Here is a 24,158-nt window from a genome sequence, read left to right on the forward strand (position 1 = left end):
GGGTCTAATTGTTATCTGAAATAAATGAGAACAGGGAGGTTTGAGGACTCCCGAACATGGACAGATGAGGTGGGAGGAATGGTCTTCGTGACTGATTTCCAACAGCCAAGCTGCAAGGCTGAATAAAGAGGATGCCAGTGAGTCCTTAACAAAACAATAAAAAACCAAGGCTTGCCACCTTCAGGGATCATAATTTATTCATTCAACAAATAAATGGTTGAATGGTTAGTGGTTGCTCTGTGCTGGACATTCTCCTAGGAGCTGGGGACAGCAATGAACCAAGCAATGTCTCTATATCTTAACTGGGCTCTGAGTAGGAAAGAGATGGTGCACTTAAATTGGCAATTGGAGGAGGAGTTGAATAAAGGGACTATTTGCACAGACTGTTTGCAAAGATCCCCCTACAAGGGATAGTGCAGTCCCCTGGGGCTAGCAACAGCAGGGAGCTGTTACCACCCTGAAAGGGCACAGAGGGGGAGCAGTGACTGGCAGTGAAGAGGTTGGTGGTAGGGAGATGCCGTGTGACAGGAGCCAGGACCAGAGAATCATAACCAACCAAGTCCATGTAGCGAAAATGAGACTGGGAACAGAGACTCCAACCTTTCTCTCCCCTTACCCTTTTGTATTAGTCTGTTTTCAGGCTATTGGTAAAGACATACCTGAAACTGGGTAATTTATTTTTTAAAAAAGAGGTTTAATGGACTCATAGTTCCATGTGGCTGGGCTCACCATCACGGTGGAAGGCAAAAGGCACGTCTTACATGGCAGCAGGCAAGAGAGAATGAGAGCCAAATGAAAGGGGTTTCCCTTTATAAAACCGTCAGATCTCTTGAGACTTATTCACTACCACAAGAACAGTATGGGGGAAACTGCCCCCATGATTCAATTATGTTCCATCAAGTCTCTCCCACAACATATGGGAATTATGGGGGCTGCAATTCAAGATGAGATGTGGGTGGAGACACAGCCAAACCATATCACCTTTGATCTCCTAGCAGTGTTTTCTATTGGCTGAATCCAACTGGAGGCTGGAGAGCAAGGGAGGTCATTAATTTGCCATTCTCCTGGGGCACAGAGCAGAGAGGAGAAGGGTGGCAAGTGGCTCTGAAGGGGCAAATGGAATATTTCCAGCACAATCCTTGTCCTCTAGGAGTCAATATTCTACCTAGGGGACACAGACCATAAACAAATAAGCCCATAGCTCTACAATACAATGTTGCCAGGACTTCATTAATCTAAGCAGCACCTCTGTGCAAATTAGAAAAAGCCACCCTCTCTCCAAATGGATTCAGCCCCGTGCCAGGGCACATGGTTTAGCAAGGGCTGGATATCAGCCCCCCACTCAATGTTTGGTCAGGAGCTTGTGCAGAACTCAACCCACAAAACACAATATCCTTCATGGCCAAGTGGTCAAGGTGTCATAAAGAAAATTGAGAATCCATGACTTGGAATGAGCTGGTGATAAGTGATGCACAGAAATAGCTTTTCTAGGGCATTAGGCTTCGTCATACCAGTGACATGGTGACATGCTGCAAATACAGGGTCATTAAGGGGCCCCAAGGATGTCCAACAAGCTGTTCCCCCAGGACCAGTCCCTTGCAGCTCCCTGCAAACTTCACAGGTAGGCAGAAGCCAGGATGGGTCCCTTGTAGTTAGCCACCAGTGGGAGCTGCCCGGAGCTCCCGCAGGGAATGGCAAGTCTGTCTTCTCCCAGCTCCGGCTCCCTGAACTGTGATGAGCAATTTGTCTTTCAGCCTTGATCTGCTGTCAGTGGAGCTGACACTGACTCCGAGTATTAATTTCTTCTTGAGCTGTCTTACATTGCAGTCGACAGAGGGACGAAAAATGAAGTAGATTTGCCAGATACAGAAACTCATCACCCAGCTGCCTTTATTAGTAGTGAAGCTGCAGGGAGGAGGAAGGCCTGAGCCGTGCTCCTCTTCTTTTCTTAAGAAGCAGATGCCAAACCCCTAATGAAGCATCTTTTATTTTGCAGCCCTGTGCTTTGACACCTTTCTGCCTTCACTCTCCCTTGGCTGCAGAATATCTTAGCTCTGTCTCTTTTTTTTTTTTTTTTTTTTTTTTTTTTTTTTTTTTGAGATGGAGTCTCGCTCTGTCCCCCAGGCTGGAGTGCAGTGGTGGGATATTGGCTCACTGCAAGTTCCGCCTCCCTGGTTCACAGCCATTCTCCTGCCTCAGCCTCCCAAGTAGTTGGGACTACAGGTGCCTGCCACCACGCCCAGCTAACTTTTTGTATTTTTAGTAGAGATGGGGTTTCACCACGTTAGCCAGGATGGTCTCGATCTCCTGACCTCGTGATCCACCCGCCTCAGCCTCCCAAAGTGCTGGGATTCCAGGCGTGAGCCACCACACTCGGCCTAGCTCTGTCTCTTTAAAATGGCTAGGCAGAGATATTACCAAGAAATCCATGGACACCCCAAGTCTTTTCATCTGCTTATAACATCCTCACCCATCTCATGAACATGCCCTCTTGAAGGTCTCTTGTGTTGTCTAGATTTTGTTTTATTTGGGGATCTGTGGTGGGCAGAAACAAACAGGTTCATTCAGCTCAAGTTTTTAAAAATGTAGGAAATCTCATGGTATCCAATGATAGGAAGGCTCAGCTACTTCCTGTGTCTCTTGAGCTCTCAAAAGGGCACGGATGCTCAGATATGCTATTTTCTGCACACCTGTTTCTTTATTCTTTCTCTCTTTATGCTGGCTCCTTCTAATGTCCCACACAACCCATCATAGCTGTCCCGGCCCTAGAGCTTATGGGGCCCTCATCTCCATACTCTGTGGCTATCTGGATCTGTCTTTCAGTGTCCAAAGTCCAAGTTCCAGATAAGGAAATCTGATTGGTTCAGCTTGTATCAGGTGTGTCCCTTTGGTCTAGTCATCTGTAGCCTGGAGGGTGGGACCATGTGGTCTGTATAGCTTCCTGTCTCTGAAATAGGAAATATGGGTGTGGCCAGAAGACTTCTCTAGAACATCCAAGAAGAGATGCTATAGAGGCAAAAGCAGATCTGGATAATATATTTTTTATTTTATTTTTGTAGAGATAGAATCTCACTATGTTGCCCAGGTTGGTCTTGAACTCCTGGGCTCAAGCAGTTCTCCCACCTTGGCCTCACAAAGTGCTGGGATTATAGGTGTGGGCCACTGAGCCCAGCCCAGATCTGGATTTAAATCTCCATTCATCCAATCACTTCCAGATCTTTGATCAATTATTTAATTTCTTTAATTAATTTAATTTCCAGTGCAGTTGCCACCCAGGGTTATGCCTGCAAGACCAGCTTCAAGAACATGGCTCACAGACAAGCACAAAGAGGTTCCCCCATTAGTAGATCTCCAAGTACCCTGGGTCTGCTGCATTTTCAGCGACTCATCTCTTTGGGAGAAAAGGGGAGAAGTAAAGCTTTGTATTCACATTGAATGTGTTGGGATGGGTGGGTGGTGAGATAGTCACAGCTTGGTGGCCTGGCATGTTTGGGGAAGCATTAAATACAATCACATCACTATTGTGTAGACCTCCCCTCACAGTTAGGCTCAAGGTCAAAATTCCTCATAACAGACTTCAAAGACTTCATGAATCAGCCTAAGTGTACATCTCCATCCTCATCTCCCAGAGTGCCCCATTACACTCTGCTCATTCATTCATTCATTCATTCATTCATTTGTTCATTCATTCCCACTGTTCTGAATGCCTATGATGGGCCAGCCCAGTGGTACAGGCCACACTGGGCCTCCTTGAGCTCCTGCTGTCTCATGCCTCAGGGCCTTCACAGATGCTTTTCCCCCTGTCAGGAACACTTTTCCCTCCACCCCTTCATCAGTTAGGTGCTCCCACAGAACTTTCTACTCTGTTCCCCTCCTGTGTCAGGACTTATTGGGATGAAGACAGAGGACAGAACTGGTGCCCGTCTTCCTTCCCTGTACCCGCAGAGACCAGTGTGCTGGCTGTCACATAGCTGAGCATCAGGCCAAGTCTGCTGAATGGATTAATGTCAAAAAAAGGGCTGGAAGACATATCTCTGCCTCATGGTAAAATGCTAGAGACTGCTATAAAGCTCATTTGCAGGTTTTGAGAAAAGTTTAATTACTGAACATTGACAAGGGAAAGAGTTTTTGTGGCTAAAAGTTTTGCGGCTAAAGCACATGAAAATCAGCTTCATGTTTGTGGAAAGAGAGGAAAGGTATGCATTTGCCTGGATGAGGGTCAAGTAGGGTTTCTCCTTGGCTCTGCCCCTGCCCCGCCTTATCTCTCTCTCTCAAGCACTAATGATAAAGATAGGAAGGTCACGAGAAGGTGTCAGATGCCTGCAAAGAGCCAGCCTGCTTTGTGCTCACTTACTGCACATTCCTCTGACTTTAGAAAACAAGACTTTTCCTTAAAGGGTCTCTGGTTGTAGCACAGGCACCTCCCCATGTCACCTGCTTCAACTTTCCATTGTGGATCTTAGGGTCTGAGATAAGAAATCCTTGTCATGAGCTTGCAGCACTGCTTGCTGGCCAGGCGACCTTGAGTGACTTCGACTCTCTGAGCTCCAGCTTCCTCATCCTTAGAATGGGGTGGCAATAGCAGGTGGCACCAGGGTTGTCATGAGGTGTAAATGAGAGAATGCATGGGAAGCTGTCAGCTTGGTGCCTGGTGCACAGGAAGGCCACAGTAGAAAGCAGTGGTTACTACCACTGAGTCTGAGTATCAGGATATCACACTGAGGATCTGGTTTTCCAAAGGACAAAGCTAGGGAGCTAGAGACTGTAATTCCAGAGATGTAAGGTATAGAAACAACTTATCCTGCTACTTTGGCTTGGTAACCACAGACGCCAATTCCTCCTGTATAGGGAGAACAGCTTCGACTGGAGAAATGTTGACACATCAAGGACAGAATTCGGCTTTCAAGGTCATCATGGCTCAGTTCACCGTAAAAACCCAAAGCCTATGACAATTAATGGAGATCTTGAGCCAAAGACAAACCAAGAATAGAAACTAGAAACCTTGCGGACTGAGTAGTTTTGGTCCAATATGAGAATATTGTAGGAAATACACTTTAAATTTGGTGGTGGTCATGGGGAGGAAGAAAACAAAAGTCCCTGTTAATTCAAATGAAGTGTTTCACTGATTACAGTAACAGAAGAAGTGCCTTGCCAAGTGGTGACCTCTCTGTCACTGGGCATATTCAGGCAAAGTCTGCTTGACGTAGGGTACATCTGTGTTCCGGATGCGTTGGTCATTCACAAACCACCTTCAGGATATTTGCCATCTCTCTACACTACTTTCATTACAACTTACTTAATATTTGTCTCTAAGCGAGCTAATTTTAGAAACGTGATAGAAAGAAAACTTGCTACTATCACTGTAGGAAGAAAGCCATTCTTGCATGTCACAAATAGAAAGTAACTATAAAAGTAAATACAATAAAAACAAAACAAGCTATTCAATCACAGCTAGGCACTAATCTTCACAAGACTCTGAGCCTGAGGCCTGCCCTTTCTGTTAAAAGGAAGAGCAACAAGTCCTTAGAGAGGTGTTAAAGATTGAATAGCACTAAATTGAGACTTTCTCCTTTGCATAATAAAAAAGGACAAAAGAGAATTTAAAAACAAGTACCTTTTCTGCTATGTGATTTCATGTTAACGTCTACGTAACACTGAAAACTCGTCTCACCATCTGCTGTTAGTAACTGCCCCATCCTCGAGAAACTCACGGGAGAAGAATTCTAGCACCAAATCTGAGGTTTGGTAAGAGAAGACCTAAAATCCCTTCCAACTCTGAGATACTATGACATCAGTTTCTCACTGTACTTTCTTGATATGCATTTCCCATCAAACGCTGGCAAATGCTTAAAAATCTGCTCCCCAGGGGAGAAGGAAAGGCCCTGATTTACAGTGTTTGCCAATTCCCATGGTGTAAATATTCCCATCATGGCTGACTGTACTCTACCAATATGAGATCATCAAATTCCGACCAAGAGTCGGAAGGAGATGAATACAATAGGTTCAGTATGAGCTGCTTCTAGCACATATGACTGTTCCCACCCAACTGTGGTTGTCCTCTTAAGAATATAAAATAAAACTGCATCCAAGGGATTTATACCTAATACTGAAAAATCTTGAAAAAGTCTCTGAGACACGTGGTCATCTTCTAGAGAATGTGTGTGTGAGGCATGAACTAGAAGACTTCTTGCAGTCCTGCTCCACAGTCTGATTCCATTTGTGCCCGTTTCAGAGATAGAGGCATTGAGATACTTTCTTGCCTGCACTCCCCTACAAACACTTTAGTAACCACTGAGTTGGGCTTGACTTTCGATTGTCCACTGTACACATCTGTAGGTATATGCACATCTATATGTAATTAACATCTGCATTTCACCTGCTGGGAATTCTCAAAGGTAGCTTTGCTTTATATCCAAGCAAGGTGTTCAGGCTTCTGCTTACTTAACTTTTAAGTCATGGCCAAAGGGTTACCCTACCTCCAGTAGCTTCCCTGGATCAGTTCAAACCAGTCATCACCTTTCCATAGTTAGCATCTCCCGCACATCAATTACCATGTGCAGGTGAATTACTGTGTATGACTATGGCAATTACATCTCCATCTGATCTGTTTGCACATTTCACCGTACATACTTTCAAGAAAGCTCTGGGTCTAAGTAACATTGCATTGAGACCCACTCTGTGCCAGGCATTATATGATTATTAGTGTGTCTATTTCAGAGTTGCTATGAGGATTAGATAAGAAGCTTACCCACCTCTGCCATGGCATGGCATCCTTCCTTTTTGTTCCTGTAACCCAACAAAGTGCAGAACAGTGTTGTGGGCCTTGTGGGTCCCCAGTCAACATTCATGGATGGCAGTAAGGCTGCCAATGGCTCCAGATGCAAGCCCTGGCTGGTCTTCGGTCCAGTCCAGCCCTTTCAACATCTCCTGGGTGTCCAGGCCACAAAACATTTGAGTGTCCTCCACCTGGAAAATGATGTTCTATATATATCATCACTTAAGCTTAATTGCGAGTGGTTTGGAGGACACCCCACATGGGGTGATTTTACACACGGTTATTATGTTGGCATATGTGTTTCATCATCTGTGGCCATCCGCAGCAACAACTATTTTTAGCTTCCTAGCAAAGGTCTGGCATGAGCTCCTAGTGTTTTCTTTTTTTCTTCTCCCCTTCAATGTTGGAATTGGCCTCTGTCTGGTACAACCAAGCCAGGCTGAGCTGGGGACTTCCAGAATGAGTGGAGAACTACTGAATAAAGCTGTCGTCTGCTGACCTTGCCCTCTTGTCCCAGACCCACCAGAATGTGTTGGCTCTGGGCTGAGCATTGATTGTTATCAACATCTTAGATGGGTGGCTTACCCACCATGTACAGACGGAGGTTTCAGCTATGGGTCTGGCTCACTGCCTGCTGTCTTGACAAGCCTGTGTCAGTCTTGGCCTGTGCATAGGGCTTTGCCTGTGATATTATATAGGCTTGTGCCTTGAGGATCTTGGCAAGAACAAAAACAAAAACAATTTCAGCAATCTACTTACAACTGTTGGAGGGACAGCAAATTTCAGCTGTGTCTTGGGAGGCAGGTGCCATGTTTGTTAAGAGCATAGACAGACCTGGGTTCCAATCCTATCTCTGATGCTTATTAGCTCTATGACCAGTTACCTAATTTTCTTGAGCCTCAGTCTGTGGACCTGCAAAAATGGGACCAATAACACTGGCCCTCATGAGGCTGCTGTAAAGATTAACTGAGGTACTTGGTCTAGCGCCGATACAGGAGCTAGAAAGAAATTATTTAGGCAGATAGTGAGGGTGAAGGAGTCCTTGGTAAGGTTTCCCTTTTAATAAAAGGCAGCCCCCAGATCATTTCTTTTCTAACAAAGAGCAGCCTGTAAAATCAGGCTGCAGACATAGAAAAGCAAGCTAGAAGCTTGCACGGGTGAATGCTGGCAGCTGTGTGAATAGGAAAAGGCTACCTGAGGGCGAGGCATGTTCAACATGGCTGCTCCATCTTCCCTTTTCGTTGTCAACCACGCGTACAGTAAGGAACAGACAACATGGCGCCAGCCAGGTAGAGAACCCGTCTGCTAATGAGAGATTGGGGTGGCATGGCCAGCTTCTTTGCACACTATGCAAACGTCATCCCTGATCTGACCAATCTCTCGGGCTCTGTGTGAATCAGACACCACCTCCTCAAGCTTGTCTATAAAACGCTGTGCAAATATTTCACCATGGAGCTGAAAGTCCCACTCAGGAGCCCCTCTGTCTCTGCGAGAGACAGAGCTATTCTCTTTTCTCTTTCTGTCACCTACGAAAACTGTGCTCTCAAACTCACTTCTTGTGTGTCTGCGTCCTCAATTTCCCTGGCATGAGACGGCAAACCTCGAGTATTTACCCCAGACAATGATGCCACTTCCGTGCCTGGCATACCACAAGCACTTCCTTATGCTCCTTGGCAAAGGGTTTAAGAGCCTGTGTTCACACAGCGGTTAAATTCGGTGTAGAAAAATATGTGTAGAGGTAAAATGAAGAGACTTTGAAATCAAATTTTCCTGGGTTTGATTCCAAATTTCTTCATCTACTAGTTGTGCGTAGAAGTGGGGATATGGAAGGACTCACACTAAATAGTTAATAACTATTTTGTAACTATTTTGTTAGTTATTAGCTATCTAGTTATTAACTATTTAGTTAGTTAATAACTCTATAGTGACCAGTTGTTACTTCTGGAGTAAAACTGGTTTGGGATGATGGTGAATGATACTTTTAACTTTATAATGTTGTAACTGTTTACAGAGTTAATGTAGTGATGTTATTACTTGCACATGTAAACAGTGAGAATAAAAAGAAAACAGAACTGATTATTTGAATTTACCAGATTTTTGTGGTTACAGAGACAAGGCTTCTTATTTTACTTCTCCGTCTCTTGAGACTTGGGTTGGAATGTTTTTTTCTTTCTTTCTTTCTTTTTCTTTCTCTCTCTCTCTTTTTTTTTTTTTTTTTTTTTTTTTGAGATGGAGTGTTGCTCTGTCGCCCAGACTGGAGTGCAGTTGCACGATCTCAGCTCACTGCAACCTCTGCCTCCCAAGCTCAAGCAATTCTCCTGCCTCAGCCTCCTAAGTAGCCGGGATTACAGGTATGTGCCACCATACCCAGTTAATTTTTGTATTTTTAGTAGAGACGGGATTTCACCATGTTGGCCAGGCTGGTCTCAAACTTCTGGCCTCAAGTAATCTGCATGCCTTGGCCTCCCAAAGTGCTGGGTTTACAGGTGTGAGCCACTGTGCCTGGCCTGGGTTGGAATATTGAGGGCTTAGTCTCCATCCACACAGTCTGGTGGAAGCTTGCAAATAACTATCCAGCCCAGAGAAAGACAACGCCTTTCTCTAGCCCTAAATCCCTGCAGCTACAGAACATCCCCCAATATTCCAAAATGGGTAAATGACTCCAGCCCCAACTACTTATACTATTGCCTATAAAGTAGCCGCACTGTTGGAAATACATAGGGACACACTGTTTAAAGGATGGGCGCCTAAGGGAGGTTTGGGAATGAACCAGACGAAGCCAGCATCCTGAGATTACTACTATGTACTTAGGACCATCCCCTGAGTTTTGTTTCGTTTTGTTTTATTTTATTTTATTCAGACAAAATCTTACTTTGTTGCCCAGCCTGGAGTGCTGTGGCTCAATTTTAGCTCACTGCAGCCTCCATTTCCTAGGTTCAAGCGATCCTCCCACCTCAGCTTCCTAAGTAGCTGGGACTATAGGTGCGTGCCACCATGCCCAGCTAATTTTTTTATTTTTTGTAGTGACGGGGTTTCACCATGGTTCCCAGGCTGGTCTTGAGCTCCTGGACTCAAGCGATCTGCCCGCCACAGCTTCCCAAAGTGCTGCAATTATAGGCATGAGCCACCACACTCGGCCCTGGTTCTTCATTCTGGTTAATTGGATACCTGCAGGTATTCCTGGAAAGGTAGGACAGGAGGGATCAAAGTGATCAAGGAAGAGCCTTGTAGTATAAGGCAGGTTTTGGCAAACCCCAATCTTCAGCTCAGAGAGGGGTGCCTCTGCTGTTCCAAATGAGTGGGCTAAGCTTCACTGGGGTATTAGCAAGTGGGTTTCTCTCAATGTGGTCATGCTTTCTTTGTTATTAATGACATACAAGGAGAAAAGGTGTCCAACACACAAATCCGGATGGGCGTGGGTGTGTGGGCCCTCTTCCAGCAGCCACATTTCTTGGTATAATGTGACCTTTCTGTCTGATTACCACTCTGCTCTTTTCACCAGAGGAAAGTCAGGAGAGGTCTTTTAAACAGACGACGGGCAAGTCGATTAGGTGGCTCGACGTTTATCAGACTTTATACTAAGAGCTTCGAGGGATGGGCTGGTTATTGCAGGAAGAAGCTGAGGACTTGATTCATTTTGAAAACTGGCCCCAGGGCCTTCTGGCTCACCCACTTCCCCACATTGCATCCTGCATGCATCAGAAACATATTAAATTTTCATGACATCCAAGCCACTTCCCTCCACGGCTCTATTTCTGTTCATTCTGCTGAAAACTGTCTTTGTCATATACAGGGAGCAGTTTAGGTGGAGGAAGGACTCTGGTCCCTCACTCCCTGACCCCACACCCTGTTATTTTGATTGATTAAATAAAACACAGCCCTCAGTGAGCTATTCATAGAGAGACAGTTGGGGGGACGGGCTCATGGACACATGTTATTTGTATGGGGACAGTCTCTGACGGGTCAGTAGCTAAGGTGGAGGGATGTGGCCCAGCAAAGACAGCCCAGGGGGATCTTTCAGGTCCAGTGGGGAGGAAGCAATGGTGTACTAGCTGGTGAGAGTGATTGTGTGAGAACTGATTGTATGCATTTTCTTCCCAATTCTTTGTTCAGTGATCAATAGCTTGAAATTGGTCACAGTGGGAATATTTACACCACAGAAATTGGCAAACAAACATTACAAATTAGAGTTTTTTGCTTGATTGTTTGTTTTTTTCCATAAAGCTGGTTGTTAAACATTTACCAGCACATCACTGGGGCAAAAGTTTCTGTCCATATAGACACATTCTTAAGACACGTCATCTCTAAACCCCACCATCAGAGGCACTGGAACCAGAGCGACCCTATTTTGAATAGGGACTGGGTAAAATGAGGCTGAGACCAACTGGGCTACATTCCCAGGAGGTGAGGCATTCCTAGTCACAGAATGAGATAGGCGGTTGGCAGGACTGGTATCACAAGATATGGGTCACAAAGACCCTACTAATAAAACAGGATGCGGTAAAGAAGCCAGCCAAAACCCACCAAAACAAGGATGGCAATGAAAGTAACCTCTGGTCGTCCTCACTGCTCATTTTATGTTAATTATAATGCATTAGCATGCTAAAAGACACTCCCACCAGCGCCAGGACAGTTTACAAATGCCAAGGCAACAACCAGAAATGATCCTTATATGGTCTAAAAGGAGGAGGAACCCTCAGTTCTGGGAATTGCTTGCCCCTTTCCCAGAAAACTCGTGAAAAATCCACCCCTTGTTTAGCATATAATCAAGAACTAACTATAAATACACTCAGTTAAGCAGCCCATGCCTCCGTTCTGCCTGTGGAGTAGCCATTCTTTTGTTTTTTTACTTCTCTGATAAACTTGGTTTCACTTTACTCTATGAACTGCCCTGAATTCTTTCTTCTGTGCGGTCCAAGAACCCTCTCTTGGGGTCTCGATCAAGACCCCTTTCCGGGAACACCACCACCCCTCTATAGCATTTCTCATCATACCCTTTCCCATCCAGATTGTAACTACCTATGTATTTGTCTTTATGATTTCTATCAGGTTTCCTTTCCTAGCTCCATACTTACTACCTCTGAAGTTGGACAAGTCAGTTAACTTCTCTGTGCCTCAGTTTTCTCATCTGTAAAATGGGGGAGAGTAATAGCACTGACCCATATAGGTAGTTTCTTCATGGCTGCCATGGAGGAGTGGTGTAATACATTATATTTAATATTTTAATCTATTTAATCGTCACAATAACCCAGTGACAAAGGTAGTATTATCCATATAAGGGCGGGAAGGCCCTCAGATCTTAAGTCTCTAGATGAAAGTCTAACAGCCATTAAGAGGCAGAGCTGGGATTAGAACCCAGAACTTTTGGAATTTCAAAGTCTGTGTATCTAACCAGCACAGAAAACTGCCCCTTCAGCATAGGTTTTCTCCTTGTGGTGAGTTGCCTTCCTACCACTCGGCCCCTGGGCAAGAGCTGGTGTCCTGTCAGGAGTAGGAAAAAAAAAAAGATAAAGTTCTCTTCATTTCCTTCAAAGAAACCTTTCTTGCCTCAAAGAGAGTGAGAAAGGAATTGGCTTAGGTTCATTTGAAATTCCAGGTTCATTATCCACGTACTTAAAGCCTGTCTAGATGACAAATGAAACGTGAAAAATGTAGTCAATCATCCACATGTTTGGTCTCTGCCATGTCAGAGCTGGTATATTTTAGAAACATCTGGATGGCTAGAAAAGAGGCTAAGCCAAGCTTCTATTAATGAGAACTTGTGGAAATGAAGGGGGACCCCCCCATCTCATTTTACGGATGAGGGAACTAACACCCCCCCAGGAGAGAAAGTATCTTGCATAAGTTTGCACAGATTTTTGGTGGCAAAACTAAAGCATAAACTTTCACCAGTGCAGTTTCAAGTCCACCACACTGCTCCTCTTTGCTGAAATTGCTCAGTACGGTGCCAGACACGGTCCCACACTCAGAGGCACGTAGTAAGTGGTTTGGCAGCAAGCTTCTATTGACAGTGCCTCAATTGTGATAAGCAGGGTTGGACTGATGAAAACCCCTATTTGCAAATGAGGAAACTGAGGCTCAGAGAGGTTAAGTAACTGGCTCAGAGTCACATAGCTGCTGGTGGGGTTTAGAGTGATTGGAGCCAGCTTTCCTTTTGGTCAATCAGTGTTCTCTTAAGCACCACTAAAAGAATCACAGATTATTTACTGAGTAAATGCTATGTGCTAGGCATTTTATGACTGTAAGGGAGTTAGTTGGAGTTATATTCTGAGCTCCCCATTTAGCATCAGGAAGTTAAAGTTGCTCCAGGGTTAGATCGAGGTCAGCCACCTTGACTGCATTTCAGTGCGTTGTAATGGAGACACCACACACTCGGTAGCTTAAACCTGACATTTCTCCCTCCTCCTGATTCCACATTTCCCAAAATTCAAACTTTCACTTACAATCATCATAATCTGTTGTGGTACTCATGCACTGCCTCTTTTACTATTAATATTTTTCTTTATAGTAACATTAAACAAAAAAAACCCCTTAAGTATCTACTTTAGTTCTCTCCTAAGCAATAATATCCAGGACATTATGCTTTTGAAAGTGCTTGTTAGAGTTTTCCTAATGCACTATTGAAATTAACACATCATAAACAATGAAGAGTAAAAGTGGCTGTCCATTTAAAATTACCCTGCGTGTCACCATGGCGTGTGCAGCAACCTCTAAGGCCCAGGTATTGTGGCTTGTTTAGTGGGTTGTGCAACCATCTCTAGGGCCCAGGTGTTGTGTGATATCTATGTCATGCCTGCTGATAAGGCGGGAGGACTCAAGCACCAAGATATCTCTCTGAGTGGGGATTCGTAGGTGGAAGTTGAAGACTGAAGCATTTTCCAGAAGCATCTTTGGACTACGGCACTGCCTAACTTCCATAATGTGGGGGATTATGTGTCAATCAAATCTCTGAGATTTTTCCCAGTGACTGTCTCTGTCTTGATTTATGTTACCCCAGGACCCTGGAGGCCATGGTATGGGAGGGTGGTTCCTAGTTACCAGGGCTCTATGCGTCAGCTCTAAACCTCACAGTCTCTTGAGAGATTGACATTATGCCCCAGTTTTGCAGATCAGAGCTCAGAGAGTCAAAGTGGCATAGCCAGTAAGTTGAGGAGCCTGGCTTCAAGCCCAGGCTAGCCTAACAAAGATCATGCTTACCTGCCATTCTTATTTTTTATTTTTGAGACACAGTCTTGCTGTCACCCAGGCTGGAGTGCGGTGGTGTGATCTCAGCTCACTGCAACCTCTGCCTCCTGGGCTTAAGCAATTCTCCTGCCTCAGCCTCCCAAGTAGCTGGGAATACAGGCATGATTCACCACCCTGGGCTAATTTTTTTTTTGTATTTTTAATAGAGACAGGGTTTCATCATGTTGGCCCAGCTGGTCTCAAACTCCTGACATCAAGTGATCCACCCGCCTTGGCCTCCCAAAGTGCTGGGATTACAGGGTGAGCCACCGCGCCTGGCCTAAGATCATGCTTACCTGCCATTCTAACCTCTGTCCTAATGCCACCTCCCACCTGGGATCACCAGATTGAGAGAGTCCTTGGGTGCGATCATCACAGGGCCTCAGCACAAGCCCCTTTTAATAATGGATGTGGGCTGTAGTGGATGGACTCTTCCCAGAACCAGGGCGGGGAACTCCTGGCCAAGCTCTGCAGGAAGAATTCCAAGATGGTTTGTTTCTTAAAGCCTGGAGAAAAACCTATTCCTAAAGAAATGAACAACTCTGGGGATAGGAAACAGAGCTGCCTGAAGAACTGGATGGATGCTGTGGTTTGTTTTAGAAAATCAAAGCAGCAGCTTGGGAGGGCTTCTGAGATCCCACCAATGGGAAAACTGCAGGCTCAGAAAAGAGAAGTGTCTTGACTAAGATTTGATGGCCTTTAAGCAGTAGACATGGAATTCTAACCCAGCTCTGACTATAAGGGTAGCTGTTTTTTTTCTGACACAAAGCAGACTGAGTCATTCATTCACTCATTCATTCCACAACTATTTATTGAGCCACTGCTCTATCCAGGCCTTGGGAATAGGTTGGGAACTATGAGATTTGGGCTCTGGAGAAAAATCCCTGGAATTTTCTGGCTTTGAGCCCTTCCTCCCCTCTCTCCTATTGGACATGGGTACCTCTTGGGATGGGGACAGTGTCTTGCATTTTTTTGTTAATTATCTCAAGTATCTACTGTGCTGATGGAGACACAACGTCATGATCTGATCTTGTTACCCTATAGAAGGAATCAAGTTCCCAGTGATGGTGGTTTAATGAAGAAACACAAGGCTGTCTCAAGGAATGGAATCAGGTAGACAGAACCAACTCATCCAAACGCTGAGGCATTAGGGTCCAGGCCCAGGGTGATTAAAAAGCTACTATTTTATTTTACTTTTTAAATTAGAGACAGTGTCTCACTTTGTCACCCAGGCTGGAGTGCTGTGCTATGATCATGGCTCACTGCAGCCTCAACCTCCTGGGCTCAAAGGATCCTCCCACCTCAGCCTCTTAAATACCTGGGACTACAGGGGTGTGCCACTATACCTGGCTAAGTTTTTTGAAATTATTTTGTAGAGATGGGGTCTCACTATGTTGTCCAGGCTGGCCTCAAACTCCTAGGCTCAAGTGATCCTCCTGCCTCAGCCTCCCAAAGTGTTGAGATTACAGGCATGAGCCATTATGCCTGCCTCATATTCTAAACCAAATTGTTGAAGAGTAAGTGTTTTTGATGAATGCCCCCCTACTTCCAGGCTTAAATTATTACTGAGCTTCTACATTTCAGCGTTCAAGGCCTAGGTTGTTGGTGAGATGTCAGAGCTGTTCCCGAGATGAGCAGGGAGGAGTGGACTGCTTGGTCCATGTGACCCCTTCACATGGATTTCAGGCCCTCACGTACAGTTTTAAAGAGCTGTGTTGAAAATAACCTTCTCTCATCTATCCATATCTCTGATGTGTGTTTGGGATTGTTGCCTTGCAAATGAGGTACAAGGTGTCACCTTTGCGAGGTACTTCCTTTCTCAACTTGACATGATATTCTGGATCTATTCCCAAGCCTAAGTGAGCACGGCAATTCATTATCATGACAACTTAAGCCATAGTGCCGGACGTGGAATGCACCATGGGGTACGCTGTCTGCCTGACATTTGGCAACTTTGCCAAGAACTTAACAATAGTGCATGATTATATTTGATACGCTTTCCTTAATTCACTGTGGATTCTGTGGGTTGGAGAGAAATTGAACTTTAGAAATGGATTGTGTTGTTTGGAATTGTCTGAGTGCGAGGTTGGGCTTATGGGACTGAATCAGGCATTGGACAGGTTCAGGCACGTTGGAACACATTAAGTGACCACCTTTCCTGAAGTGGCCTCAAAGCTGGTCTTGCCTGGTGTCTTCTTGTGTTTGATAGGGAGGTATACGTCCTTATCCCCATGCTGAATTTACTCATTTGTATTTCCTGCCTAGGTCTTGAAGACATTTACATTTGAAATCCCTGCTTTCAGGTGGTGGATTAAAAGGCAAAATTCTGAATAATTGAGGCACTTACTGATGCCCTTGGCAAGCCTCTGAACCCCCATTTCACCACATTCATTCATTCAACAACCATTTACTGGCACCTGCTCCAGGCCAGGCCCTGTGCTGGGTACTGGGAGGCAGCAGGCAATAGTAATTAACAAACACAACATACGGGATGCTGCTTCAACACATTAACCTCCTAACAACCCCACGAACTAATTACATCCTCCTAACAACCCCATGAGCTAAGTACTATTATTTTCTCCATTTGTAGATGGAGACTGTGGGGCTCAGAGAGGCAAAGTAACTTGCCTGTGGTTGCACAGCCAGTGAGCAAGTCCATATTCTTAACCACTATGCATCACTGTTTCTCTGGCAAGATGATCGCCAGGGAGCTTACATTAGCTTTCAAGGATTCACTGGGCTTTAAAGTTCTGCAGCCCTCTGAATCTCTGGCGCTCTGCAGATGTAAGAAATGTAATGCAATACAAGTGTTTTTTCTAACCCAATAAAACTAGAGAGCTTCTCCCATCCCCCAGGAATGCTGTTTGTCAGCTCTGCACTTGCAGCGTCCACCCTTTTCTGGATTGAAAGGAGAGACTTCCTTGGAGATGAGCTTGGTGCTTTGTGCATTGTAAATCTTTTTGAAACCTACATTGCGAGTGTCTTTCTCTCCAAATATGGCTACTTCTCAGGCCTGGATTTGGCGTTCATTCCTCCAGCACAGGCAAGGAAGGCCTCCTGTAAGGTCATGCTTGTGTTATTTTCTTCTCTCGTACCAACCTGCACGCCTGCTTTTACCTCCTGTATCCCTAGTTCTGCAGCCTTGAGTTCTACCAGCTGAGACCTCACTGTGTGGTTGGATATTGAGACTCTTACCTTTCCACAGTTCTTCCTCTGTCACCAAAGAGAATAGGCATTGTCTCTCCCCACCCACTCCTCTTTCTTCATCCTCTCTAGATGTTAGTTCAGAAAAACAAGAGGAAATGGGGGAAAAAGAACTACAAAACGATCAGGTTAACACCAGCATAGAAAGAGAAATAATTAGCACCAATTAAATTTGGGCTATTACAAATAAAGTGGTGACTAAGTGGAGGAGGTTGGCCTGAACCGAAGCGCAGAGATGCAAGTGGGCCACGTTAATTATGAGCAGGGATTGTCATGGAAACCCAAGGTGGGCACATTTATGAACTTGTGTTAATTACATGGAACTAGCTGCACTGCAAAATGGTGCTAAAGGGCAAAAGGGCATGTATTGGAAAGTTGAGGCTACTGGTACAACCTTTAGAAGCTGCTGATGACAAACCTAATTTTAGATGGCTTCCCCCATGGTTGCAAATTCTCAGCTCAGAAGTGGGAAGGCGTAATTCATTAATGTGAGGCCAAGAGTACCCCCCTGTGTTCCCCTGACCACTCCAGTCCCTCTCCAGCAAGCTCCTTGGACTTTCACATGATCCAGCAACAAAAGGGTTAATGGCGGGTCCGGTGTCCTAGCCATACTGGTTGCTAAACATTTTAATATCATTTATAATCATTCTCAGCTAATATTTATTAGACAAGAAAAATGAGGTTTGGGCCAGTAGCTCAAGGTTGTACAGCTATAAAATGGCAGCTCTGGGGCTTGAACCCAGGAATTCTTGCATCAGAGGGGTCTTCTTCTTTTCCTCCCCCTCCTCCTCCCCCTCCTCAAGCTCCTCCCCCTCCCTCTCCTCTCCTTCCTCCCTCCCCTTCCCCTCCTCCCCCTCCCTCTCCTCTCCTCCCCCTTCCCCTCCTCCCCCTTCCTCCATCTTCCACCTCCCCCTCCTCCTTCTCCTCCTCCCCCTCCCCTCCTCCTCCTCCTCCTTCTTTTCTCTCCTTCTTCCTTCTTTCCTCCTCCTCCTCCCCCCTCCCTCCTCCTCCTTCTTCTTCTTCTTCTTTTTTACTTCAGAAAAAACGGATTTATTGACATATAATTCATACACAATACAACTCACCCATTTAAAGTGTACAGTTCAGCAGTTTTTAATAGACTCACAGATATGTGCAACCATCACCATGATCAATTTTAGAAACTTTTCATCAAATAAAAAAAAAAAACCCTTTCTATATTACCTCATTATCCCCCCAGGCTTCTGAGCCCCTGGAAACCCCAAATCTACTTTCTGTCGCTATAGATTTCCCTGGTTTGTACTTTCATAAAAATGGATCATGTCATATGATGTGACCATATGACATTTGTGACCGGCTTCTTTTATTTTGAAGAATGTTTTCAAGGTTCTTCCCTGTTGCAGCTTGTATTAGTATATCATTCCTTCTCATGGCTGAATAATATTCCACTGTATGGACATGCTATATCTTGTTTATCTGTTTGTCACTTCATGGACTTTTGGGCAGAGCTGTCATGTTGACCTCTACATTGTACTAAGCTTACCCAAGGTCACAGCTAAGGGCAAACCTGGGACTCAGACCTCCATAACTCAGGCACACAAACACTAAAATAGACATCTCATTCTATACTATCAAATAGATATGTGAAGATCCTATAATATTTCAAATGCAGAGTTTGGGGGGACTTAGAGGATATAGGAGGTGGGATTATCATGTAGGGAAGGAAAGCTATGAGTGACTTTGAAGGAACAAGAAGAAGGAGACTCAAGAGCTCTTTCTGGAGAGGGTTAAACTTACTTCAGAGGATAGGACTATAGCCCTGCATGACCTTGTGCAAGTCCTCTTAATCTCTCTGTGCCTCAGTTTCTTCATCTGTAAAATGCAGGAAATAATCCTATCTAATTTTTAGGATTGTTTGAAGACTGAGTTAATCTGTGAAAAAGTGGTTAGAATTGTGTCTGGCACATAGTGAGTATGATATAAGTGTTTTCAGGCCAGGTGCAGTGGCTCATGCCTGTAGTCCCAGCACTTCGGGAGGCTGAGACGTGTGGATCACCTGAGGTCAGGAGTTTGAGACCAGCCTATCCAACATGGTGAAACCCCGTCTCTACTAAAAATACAAAAATTAGCCAGGCGTGGTGGCGGATGCCTGTAATCCCAGCTACTTGGGAGGCTGAGGCAGGAGAATCACTTGAACCTGGGAGGTGGAGGTTGCAGTGAGCCGAGACTGTGCCACTGCACTCCAGCCTGGGCAACAGAGCGAGACTCTGTAACAACAACAACAACAAGAAACCCTAAGATTTTTCTATTCCTTCTGTTCTTACCTAGGAGGTGTCCTCTGGCTCGTCTTGATCCCACGGGTACATGGGGTGGGTCCCTGAGGCTGTACTCATTCTAAGAGACCCTCACTGTCTCACTGCCCTTGTCCTGGATCTCAGTTTTATCATCCATTAAATCAGGAGAATGGGCACATGACATCTAAGCATGTTAAGACTCTCTCTTGCTACTTGATTTTCTCATGGAGCCCCCGCCCCCACCCAGGGCACAGTTTTCTGTGTGTGTGTGAAAATGAGGGTTTCCCAGGCTCTCCAGTCAGAGAGTCAGTCATCCTTTGCCCTATCCCATCTCCACCTTGCTCTTCCTTCATGAGAAGTGTGGATTCAGGAGACAGCAAAGGTTAAAATCAAGGGCTTTGGTGGAAAGCAGAAGAGTCTCCTAAACATGAGTTTTGAAGACAGACAGAGCTGGGTTCGAATCCTGCTATGACCGCTAACACGGTCACCTGGGACATGTTATCTCATCTCCTTGACTCTGATTCCTCATTCATAAAATGGAGCTTAGTATACTTCTCACAGCTGTTCTGAGGATTAAATGGAATATTTTTAAAAAATGTCTAACGCAACATCTGTATTACTGTGTAGATCTTCAGTGACGTACTAATTAGAATTTTCTTGTATCTAAAATGGGGATAAATCATCTACCCTGTGGTTGTTTGGGGGTGAAATGAGGGAGTTCACGTGAAGCATCTTAGCGCAGTGTATGTGTGTATATCTATCTGTCTATTTATATAGTTAGCTATAGATATATCTCAATACATCTTTATTCTTATTATTACTGTGAGGCCAGGACTCCAGGTGGGAAGCCTGGATCTTTTCAACATTATAATCTTGGCCCCTTTGCCCTTTACTTATTAAGCAGATCATGTTCCCCGCAATTTGTGAGTTTACTGGAGAGAAACTGTCTTGATCTCCATAGGCTGTTAGGCGCCTGCCTGTGTGTCTCCTATCAAAGAGAGCTTCCGCTGGTATTCTAATCACATTCCTCTGTTAATACCACATATTTCTATGTAAAAGAAACAAATTGCATGCAGACAACACCAAATATGAAGGCTTGCAGCAACACTTTCATTGTTCAGGCAGCGTTCTTTGCGTACTGCTTCTGAGAATATAAAGTTAATTGGCAGTTCTATTTATCTTGCTTTGGTTAACTGATAGATCCCTTTGCCCTTTAGTTTGTAAACACCTCTTGGTATTTCTCTGATCTTGCTTTCTTTTAGCTCTTGCCTCTGACTGCAAAACAAAACACACACACACACACACACACACACACGCACACACACACACACGCACACACACGTCTACATTTGTATAATGTGACAATTTCAGGGTAGACTGCATACGATTTAATAAATTTGTCAGTCATCAGTGTCTTTATTTTTAATTTAAACAATGAACTAAATACAAATGAGGAAACACAGACAATATGCTAAAGGATTTCCTTTCCTTGGACATTTATTCATTCAGTAAATAGAACTTTTTTTAGTGTTCATTACTGCCAGGAACATGTTGATCCTTCTTGAATCTGTCCCTTTTGTTCCATCTCCTTTGCAATCAGTCTAACCAGGGTTGGTCTCAGGACAGGGAGGAAGCGTGAGTTTTGAGGTCAGAGAGAGCTGGGTTCGAATCCTGCTATCACCACTAATGCTGTCACCTGGGACACGTTACCTCATCTCCTTGAATCTGATTCATCGTTCATAAAATGGAGCTTAGTATACTTCTCACAGGTGTTCTGAGGATTAAAGGGAATAATATTTTTAAGAAATGTCTATCACAACGTCTGCCTCACTGTGTAGATGTTTGGTGATATACTAATTTTCATCTGCCTTCCATGTCCACTGAGTTTTCTATACACCTCAGAGCCTGTCTCAGTCTTCGCATCATTCACTCCCAGTCATCCTTGTCATCCTTGGCTCTCATCTCAAATGCTTTTTCAGGGAGCTTTTCCTGAATCTCTGAACAAAACGAGGTCTTCCTGCTGTTTGCTCCTGTGACAGCCTGTGCTTGCCTTTCTGCAACACTCATTATGCTTGAGGTTGTCCAATGGGAGATCCCCCTGTCCAGGCTGCATCTTACACAAACATGGAGTCTGTGCTCTGTTACCAGTGTGGGCATCAATTATAAGATGCACCGGCAAATTACTTTTATCTTCTCAGATTTTTAAAAGGAGGAAAAACTGGAACGGACCCAGCTGTGCATCAACAGGCGAATGGAGAAACTCTCTTATATTCATATGATTCATATTATTATTCAGTAATAAAAGAGAGCAGGCCACTGAGATGTCCAACAACATGATGAGTCTCAAAAACATGTTGGATGAAAGAAGCAAGACACAGAAGGGCATATACTATGTGATTCGATTTATAGGAAATTGGAAAACAGAAAAAGAATGAACTTACAGTGATAGAGTATAGATGAGGGGTTGCCTGGGTTTTAGGGTAGGAGGAGTGGATTGACTTCAAATGGGTGCGAGAGGTCTTTTGGGGACTATAAAAATGCTCTATATCTTGATTGGGATGGTAGTTACATGGGTGCATACAATTGTCAAATCTCATTGAACTGTAGACTTAAAATGTGTCCATTTGATTGTATGTAAATTACACCTCAAAAAGTTGATTAAAAATAAATGAGTATGTCAAAGTCAAAACAAAGAAAGAAGGAAGGAAAGAAGAAGGAAGGGAAGCAAATATCCTAGCTCGAAACTCCCCCAAATTAAAGCTTGTTTTCAATTTCTGAGTAGGTTGTGGCAGTTAGTGAAAGTCTATTGTTTTCATTGCAACAATGAGAAGATGAAAGATAAATTACAAGGGTCATATTTTCTAAGGCACTGGAGAGTCATGGAAGCAAAACAAGAACTAAATTTCAGAGAGTGAAGAGTGCTGCTTAGAAATTATGAAAGACATAAAACAACAGAATGACATATTTAAAGTGCTAAAAAATGAAAACCCGAAACCCCGCAAATCCCAAGAACCTGCTCATCTACAGTTCTGTATCCAACAAAAGTATTTTTCAAAAATGGTAGCAAAATAAAGGTATTTTCGCACCTACAAAAGCTCAGGAAATTCCTCACCACCAACAAGTCTGCACTACAGGAAACACTAAAGCAGCTCTCCAGGCTGCAGAAAGTGGATCCCAGATGGAAACAGGTGCCCACAGAATAGAATGATGAGACCAGATGGAGCAAATGTAGGAATATCTGGATAGAATACTGACTGTTTAAAGCAATATTAATAGCTGTGTCTTGTGGCTTTCTAATAAATATAGAAAAACAGCTCCAACTATAACAAAGAGAATGGATAAATTTGACTTTGTTAAATTTAAGAATTTCTGCTTATAGAAGGCACCATTAAAGGAATAAAAAGGCACTTCGTGAATACACACACACACACACAGAGGACTCATACCTAGACTATATAAAGAACGCTTAAAATCAATAACAAAAGACAACATTTTGCAAAGACAGAAGACTCAAACAGGCATTCACAAAAGAGGAATCCAAATTATCTGTAACAACATGAAAAGTTGTTCAACAACATTACTCAGCAGGAAAATTCAGGTTAAAAGCACAATGAGGTATCACTACACACTCACCAGAGAGGCTAAAATAAGGAAGACTAAATTTTGATGAGGATGTGGAGCAACTTGAGCTCTCATACATGGCTGACACCTTGGAATGCTGGAATCCTGCCAATTTCTGTTTTTTCTTTTTTCTTTTCTTTTTTTTTGAGACGGAGGCTGGCTCTATTGCCCAGGCTGGGGTGCAGTGGCACGATCTCGGCTCACTGCAACCTCCAGCTTCTGGGTTCAAGCGATTCTCCTGCCCCAGCCTCCCGAGTAGCTGGGATTACAGGCATGTGCCACCACACCCGCTAATTTTTGTATTTTTAGTAGAGATGGGATTTTGCCATGTTGGCCAAGCTAGTCTCAAACTCCTGGCCTCAAGTGATCTGCCCACCTCGGCCTCCCAAAGTGCTGGGACTATAGGCGTGAGCCACCTTGTGGGTCAGTTTCTGATTAAACTAAACATATTCCTATTCTATGACCCAGCTAAGAAAATCTAGTGTATACGTTTACCCAAAAGACATGTAAAAGAATGTCCAAGAAGATTTACTTGTAATAGTCCTAAATGGAAAACACTTCATATGTCTAGCAATGAGAGGGTAAAGAAATAATTATGGTACATTCATACAAGAAAATACTAGTTACCAATGAAAAATAATAAACTACTGATACATGCAACATAAACTACTGATACATGTAACACTGTGGATTAAATCACCCAGATGTAATGCTGAGCAAAAGAAGCCAGAGGTAAAACAGAATATACCCTATGATTTCATTACATGAAGTTCAAGAATGGACACAACTCAACTATTGTGAAGTTAGAATACTGGTTACCTCTGTGGTGGGTGTAGTATTTATTTATTTATTTGTTTATTTATTTATTGCAGGGAGAAGTGGGTGCAGCATTGATTAGGAAGAGATGAGAAAATCTTCTGGAATGTTTTATACATTTATTAAGGTGATGGTTAACAGGTATACAGAATACGAAAATTTAATTGAGCTGTAACTTAAGTTTTAAACATTTTATGGCATGTAATTTACATCTCAAATTTAAAAGGGCTGAGTCTCCCCTAAGC

General features: G+C 43.9%; 2 protein-coding genes across 6 annotated transcripts in view; one reads left to right on the plus strand and one right to left on the minus strand.

Moving 5' to 3' along the window:
• The window catches only part of LOC105494914 (aspartate and glycine-rich protein-like), a 266,293-nt gene that overhangs the window by 238,050 nt on the left and 4,085 nt on the right, over positions 1 to 24,158 (plus strand). Inside the window, exon 3 of the transcript XR_011608776.1 lies at positions 23,970 to 24,054. The gene's annotated coding sequence lies outside the window, so the exon portion shown is untranslated. The remainder of the gene's footprint in view (positions 1 to 23,969; positions 24,055 to 24,158) is intronic.
• The window catches only part of LOC105494943 (coiled-coil domain containing 60), a 205,267-nt gene that overhangs the window by 156,347 nt on the left and 24,762 nt on the right, over positions 1 to 24,158 (minus strand). The window lies entirely within an intron of this gene.

Source organism: Macaca nemestrina, chromosome 10 (genome assembly GCF_043159975.1).
Source record: "Macaca nemestrina isolate mMacNem1 chromosome 10, mMacNem.hap1, whole genome shotgun sequence".
NCBI lineage: Eukaryota > Metazoa > Chordata > Mammalia > Primates > Cercopithecidae > Macaca > Macaca nemestrina.